The sequence below is a fragment of the Papaver somniferum genome, chromosome 8 (assembly GCF_003573695.1).
Source record: "Papaver somniferum cultivar HN1 chromosome 8, ASM357369v1, whole genome shotgun sequence".
NCBI lineage: Eukaryota > Viridiplantae > Streptophyta > Magnoliopsida > Ranunculales > Papaveraceae > Papaver > Papaver somniferum.
In genome coordinates, this window is record NC_039365.1 from 151,948,968 (window position 1) to 151,956,511 (window position 7,544).

General features: G+C 39.4%; 1 pseudogene; it reads right to left on the minus strand.

The window, feature by feature from the left end:
- Positions 1-385: 385 nt before the first annotated feature.
- On the minus strand, positions 386-485 carry LOC113307221 (annotated as a pseudogene).
- Positions 486-7,544: the final 7,059 nt, after the last annotated feature.

The window sequence follows — 7,544 nt, forward strand, 5'->3', positions numbered from 1 at the left end:
CATGTTGCTCCGATAGCGCCAGAAATGGCAACTTTGAAAGCTTTGTTGAATCCAACTAGGACTACCCGTCCTTCGTGTATTAAGTTAGCTGAAACGGAGGCACCCTATGAACTGAAACCTGGGACCTTACAGATGCTCCCAATCTTTTTAGGGAAAGAAAATGAAAACCCTTATTACCATGTTAGGGATTTTGAGGAAATTTGTAGTACTCTAAGAATTAGAGGCTTAGATGATGATGCTTTGAAACTTAGGTTATTCCCATTTTCCCTGAAAGATAAGGCCAAGTCGTGGTGTATAGTTTGGACTCCGAGTCAATTGAGACATATGAACAACTTACATCTGCCTTTTTCAATAAGTTTTTCCCTAGGCACAAAATCGTCTATTAGGACGCAAATATGCACATTTTCACAACAAGAGGGAGAATCTTTATATAGGTATTTGGAAAGGTTCAATGATTTATTATCCCAGTGTCCTCATCATGGTTTAGAAAAGGTTAGGCTAGTTCAGATCCTTTATGAGGGTTTAGATTATTCCACAACGACCATGGTTGAGTCTCTATGCACTGGTGGATTTGAAAACCAAACTGTTGATGCGGCGATGGAATTTTTTAATGAAATCGCCGAAAAAACCCAGCAATGGGAAAATAGTAGGGCACCCCAGAAAACAATTCTTTTAAGTAGAGGAAACGTTAATAGGGTAGAAGGAGGCTATGAATCAGATGCCAAAATTGTGCTATAGCAAAAAGGTTAGAAGCCTTAGAAGTGGGCCAGACTAGTGGTAGAGTGGAGCCTTTTTGGGAAGGCCAGAATATTGAAGAGCAGGCCAATGCTCTTTATAACACTAGATTTGATAACCGTCAAAAGATTGACCCATATTCAGAAACCTATAATCCTGGTTGGAGAAACCATCCGAACCTTTCGTGGTCTAAGGGCCAAAGTCAAGGTCAGTTTAGTAATTCTAATGCTCCCCCAGGTTTTGGCTATACTAAGAATCCTTCAGGACTAGCTCAGTTTCAGAATCAGTCAGATAAGAAAATCCTAAGTTTAGAGGAATCTCTCGCCTTGTTAACTCAGCAAACTGCAAAATTCCAGTTATCCGTAGAACAAGTCTACAAGCTAGTAACAGGATAGGACAAGAAAATAGTCAGGCTATTTCCGAGTTAAAAACCCAGGTTGGTCTGATAAGTGATTCTTTGAGAGAAAAAGGTAAGTTTCCTAGTCAAACACAACCCAACCCTAGAGGAGTTCATGAATTAGGTGCAAAACCATCGAATCAATTGAATGCTGTTAGAACCCTTAGAAGTGGTAGAGTTGTAGACAATAAGGTAACCATGCCCGATAGTGAACATACTGTAGTTCACCCCTCAGGATCTCACCTCTCAGGACCAGTAGCTGAAGAGACTGATAAAGTTTCTATGATGTGAATTCGGTTCCTGAAAGGTCTGATTTTAGGCCTAGAGCCCCATTTCCTCAGCTATTAGTACCAACAAAGAAGGAATCGAACTTTAATGACATAGTGGAGGTTTTTAAGCAAGTTACCATAAACCTTCCCTTATTAGATGCAATTAGGAAAATTCCTGCTTATGCCAAGTTCCTTAAGGATATGTGTACGCGAAAGCGAAAACTTAGCGTCCATAAGAAAGCCTTTTTAGCTAGTCACGTAAGTTCAATCATTCAGAACACCACAACTCCAAAGTACAAAGACCCAGGTTCTCCTACCATTGCTTGCACAATAGGTAACTTCCGGGTAGAAAAAGCTTTACTTGACTTAGGAGCCAGTGTGAACTTACTGCCATTCCATGTATACTTACAGCTAGGACTTGGTGAAATGAAACCTACTCAGATGAACACTGCAGTTAGCTGATAGGTCTGTTAAAATCCCTCGAGGTGTTATCGAGGATGTTCTTATTGAGGTCGACAAGTTTATTTATCCAGTGGATTTCGTGGTCCTAGATACCCAACCTGTCCCTGACCCAGAGAACCAGATACCTGTGATTTTAGGTCGCCCATTTTTAGCTACGTCTAATGCGATCATTAACTGTCGAAATGGTGTGATGAGTTTATCTTTTGGTAATATGACTATGGAGATGAACATTTTTAATGTCAGTAAGCAACCTCATGAGCTAGATGACACATGTGTTGAGGAGGTGAACATGATAGAAGCCTTAGTTCAGGAGTCATTACCAAACATCTTGTCTGAAGACCCATTAGAAGTTGTCTATCCCATTTTGGTTTAGATTTTGACGACGATAGCACTATTGAACAGGTGAATGCTCTATTAGATTCTACCCCTGTGTTAGACACTGATAGATGGAAAGCTAGGTTCGAACCGTTACCAGTTTCTGAGACTACCCTAATTCCTTCTTTAGAAGAGCCCCCAAAGTTGGACCTTAAACCACTACCCGATACTCTAAAGTATGTGTTTTTAGGCCCATCTGAGACTTTACCTGTGATTGTAGCTTCCATTTGGATAGTGATCAGGAAAGTAGGCTAGTAAATGTACTTCAAGACAATAAGGAAGCTTTAGGGTGGACTATAGCAGACATTAAGGGTATAAGTCCTACTGTGTGTATGCATCAGATTCATTTAGAGGAAGACTCCAAACCTTCTAGGGAGATGCAACGTCGACTGAACCCTAACATGAAAGAGGTAGTTCGAAAAGAGGTGCTTAAGTTGTTAGATGCGGGTATTATTTACCCAATTTCAGACAGTAAGTGGGTCAGCCCTGTTCAGGTTGTCCCCAAGAAATCAGGTATCACTGTAGTCCAGAATGATAATAATGAATTAATCCCAACCCGAGTGACCACGGGATGGCGTGTGTGTATTGACTATAGGAAATTGAACAAGGTCACAAGGAAGGATCACTTTCCCCTTCCTTTTATCGACCAAATGCTAGAGCGATTAGCTGGACATAGTCACTATTGCTTCTTAGATGGCTACTCCGGTTATAATCAGATCGTTATTCCCCAGAAGACCAAGAAAAACCACTTTACCTGTCCCTTTGGTACCTTTGCGTATAGACGCATGCCTTTCGGGCTATGTAATGCCCCTGCAACTTTTCAGCGTTGTATGATGAGCATATTTTCTGATATGGTAGAACGGTTCTTAGAGGTCTTTATGGATGATTTTTCAGTGTTTGGTTCATCTTTCGATGAGTGCTTGCATCATTTGACATTAGTGTTGACTAGGTGTAAGGAAAAAATTTAGTGCTTAATTGGGAAAAATGCCATTTCATGGTTAAATCAGGAATTGTATTAGGGCACATCGTCTCTTCAAAGGGTATAGAGGTAGACAAAGCCAAAGTTGACCTTATTAAGACTTTACAGGTCCCAAAAACCGTAAAAGATATTAGGTCATTCCTAGGGCATGCAGGTTTTTACCGTCGATTCATTAAGGATTTTAGCTTGATTTCTAGACCTCTTTGCAATTTGCTTGCAAAAGATGTTAAGTTTGTCTTTGATGATGCTTGTTTAGAGGCTTTTGAGAAGCTTAAAACTTACTCACTCACTACTGCCCCGATAGTCCAGGCACCTAACTGGAACCTACCCTTTGAGATTATGTGTGATTCTTCAGATTATGCTATAGGCGTCGTTTTAGGACAACGAGAAAACAAATTACTTCATGTGATTTATTATGCTAGCAAAACTCTGAATGATGCCCAAATGAACTACACAACTACCGAGAAGGAACTTTTAGCCATCGTGTTTGCCTTGGATAAGTTTAGGTCTACCTATTAGGTTCTAAGATCATAATCTATACAGATCATGCTGCTTTGAAATACCTTTTATCTAAGAAGGATACCAAACCTAGATTGATTAGATGGATCCTATTGTTACAGGAATTTTCCCCAGACATTAGAGACAAAAAGGGTGCAGAAAATGTAGTAGCAGATCACTTGTCTAGGCTAGTTGTTAGTTCCCCTAGTGATTCCCTTCCTATAAGGGATAGCTTTCCTGATGAACAATTGTTCTCTGTTTCCCAATCACCTTGGTATGCAAATATAGTGAATTATCTTGTTACTGGTCGAACCCCTCAACATTGGGGTAAGCAAGATCGTTCTAGGTTTTTAGCCGAGGTTAAGCATTTCTTTTGGGACGATCCTTATCTGTTTAAGTATTGTCCGGACCAGATTATTAGGAGATGTGTATCTGAGAGTGACCAGTCTAGTATTATCTCCTTTTGTCATGAACATGCATGTGGGGGTCATTTTAGTGCTAAGAAGACTGCTGCTAAGATTTTGCAGTGTGGATTTTACTGGCCTTCGTTGTTTAAAGATTCCCATAGTCATTATGTTTCTTGTGAGCGTTGCCAGAAGTTAGGAACCATTTCCCGTAGAAATATGATGCCTTTGAACCCTATTTTAGTGAGTGAGGTCTTTGATGTGTGGGGCATTGATTTTATGGGTCCATTTCCTAGTTTGTTTGGTTATCTTTACATACTTGTCGCTGTAAACTATGTGTCTAAGTGAGTTGAGGCGGTTCCATGTAGAATGAATGACCACAGGGTCGTAGTCTAGTTTTTGAAAGAGAATATACTTACACGTTTTGGTTCGCCGCAAGCTATAATTATTTATGGAGGTTCACACTTTTGTAATATACCGTTTTCTCTTTTAATGAAACAATACGGTATTACCTATAAAGTAGCAACCCCATATCACCCTCAGACTAGTGGTCAGGTAGAGGTTTCCAATATGGAAATTAAACGTATTCTAGAGAAAACAGTTAATCCAAATAGGAAAGACTAGTCGTTGAGGCTTACTGATGCCTTATGGGATTACCGTACTGCGTTTAAGACACCCATTGGAATGTCACCTTATCGTTTAGTGTTTGGAAAGGCATGTCACCTGCATTTTGAGTTAGGGCATTGAGCCTATTGGGCTATTAAGAACTTAAACTTTTCACTTGACAAGGCAGGAGCTCAAAGAAAGCTCCATCTCAATGAGTTGGACGAGATTCGTAGAGATGCATACGGTAGTGCTAAGGAGTATAAGAACAAAATAAAACTTGTGCATGATAGGAATATTTTACGAAAGTCATTTTCTCCAGGTCAAAAAGTTCTTCTGTATGACACTCGTTTGCATCTATTCCACGGGAAGTTGCGCTCTCGGTGGACCGGTCCTTTTGTGGTCCGTACTGTTTTTCCTCATGGCGCTGTCGAGATTGAGACACTAGATGGTAGTAGTTCTTCGAAAGTTAACGGTCAGCGATTGAAGCCCTTTTTAGAGCCTTTTCCTACAGGTGATGTTGAGGAGGTCCCTCTGGAGGACCCTGTTTACCTTGATTGACCATCGAGGCTATTTTGTATGTTGTATAATATTTTTGTAGGTTTTTGGTTACACTTCACCCATGTACTATCTTTCCGACTTCTCTCTTTACTATTTCCTCATGTTACTTATATTTTTGGTACTGTTCTTTGATTAGAAACATTGAGGACAATGTTAGATTTAAGTTTGGGGGTGGGGTAGAACTTTTTGTTACCTTTTCGTTGCAATAATTAAACTCCAGAGCCTAGAAATTTATCCCTATTAAGGATGGCACTAACCAATCTAAGTAGATGGAAGCATTTTGGTTGTAGGAGTTGAGAAACCAATCTGACTAGATGGAAACATCTAAAGAGTCTATTCATGAAAGCACAGAGCTCGGGTGTTAGAAATAACATGATAGTTTCACCATATCTCGTTGAGTCCTTTTCACTTCTGTTTTTATTTTGTTTTGTTTTTAAACTATGTTTCTCTAAGTGATTAGGTGGGGCTCACGATTCAAGTTGTTACCAATGCTAGGGTGAATTAGAGTGATTGAGATACCAAAAAAAAAGACCAGACCATCTGACCAACTGGAATAAATTCAAGAAAGTCGACCACTGGAACCCTTGTATATGCCAGTTGTGTTGACCTAGAGTTAGGATTATCAATCACTGGTTCCCTTGTATATGACAGTATGTTGATATTAGTCAGACTAGTATCTCAGTCCATTAGGATAGGTTCATTTTGGCGGAGGCCTTCAGACAGATATGAGAAACACCGTTCACCTAGTAAACATCAAAACCATCTATGTTTTTCTATATCCATCTTCTTGATCTATCCATGTGATTAGTTTCGACTCCGGATATTGATGTCCATAGTGCAGCTATCTGAGTAGAGCTCTGTCACTTCATATGAATTTTAGTATGCTTGAGTGCAAACTCGTGTACAACAATTGGAATTTCGCATCAGGGTACTTCCTCCTGTAGTCAATAAGTATGCTGACCAAGGAGATTCTTTAGTGCCTTCAAAGGTTCTGTGTAGATAGCTAGGGTATGGAGTAAAAAGGTTTTGTGGGTATACCTCTGGTAAGCCCTCCGCAGACAACACTCCTCCACTAGGGACACCTAGGGGTTTAAAGGCTTATTGCATACGCTAAATGCAATCGACGATGACTGTCACAGTGAGTTAGGATTTTATTTCTATTTTATTTTTTCTTGAGGACCAGAAAATAATAGGTTTGGGGGTATTTGATAGACACATTTTTGTGTCCGATTTGTCTCGATTCTATATATTGTTAGGGCTCATATTTGTACTTATTACGGTGTTTTATTTATTTGTAGGTATTTTTGGCTAATAAACATTTTTGGAAAAAATTGGCTCGAAAAGTTGTCGGAAAGCACCCGGAGGACATTTTCTATTCAGACTCTCACTTTGGATAAGGAGTAACCTAATTACTAAGGGGCATCCCATTTCCAGGCATCTGCTAATCGCACCACTACTCTGGATAAGGCGCAACCATCTTCAACATTCAAAAACCAGAAAATTGGCGGGAAAATAGTGCAGTTAAAGAACAGTTTTGGTGATCGTGATTTGGAGGAGTTTGAGGTCGATTAAACCTCTGATTTTCATAGGATAGACTCCTTATGGGTGTAGGAATCTGATATGGGTGTTTAAATTGATTAGAATGGGCTCAAACGACGGATTTTTCTCACAACAAGAAAATATGGAAAGTCGCGTGTGTGACCTGTTTTAGGGAATTTTAGAGTGATTAAAACGCTGTAAACCTACCCAAAGATTTGTATCTATCTAAGGAAGAGTTTAGAATAAAAAGGAAAGCTTAGAAACGCGTAGAAATCCTAAAACAAGAAATTGTCGCAACTTGGCCGTGAAGTGAAGGAAAGAGATTTTGGAAGATTTGGGAGAGATTTAATCGGTATTTTTGATATAAATAGATGTCTTGGGTCATATAGAAGGGGTTTCGAGAGTTTGGGAACCTAAGGAGAGCCAGAGAAGAAGAAATCAGAGCTTTACCAAACTCTGTTTCTGCTGCTGTTGAAGTAATTGAAACTATATAGTTGTTGAAACTCTCATTTCAATCATTGAAAAATTCTTAGAGGACGTTATATAGTTGTTGTTCACAAACTATTTTTCGGCAAAGCAATTTTCAAGTAATTGAAACTTAATATGACTTTCGTCACCAGTAAAGATGAACTTGGCCAAAGCGAAAGCTTACCAACGCATATTTTGAGAAATAGATAAGCGAGATAAACTCGACTCGAAATAACAAATGTGTATAATCAAAG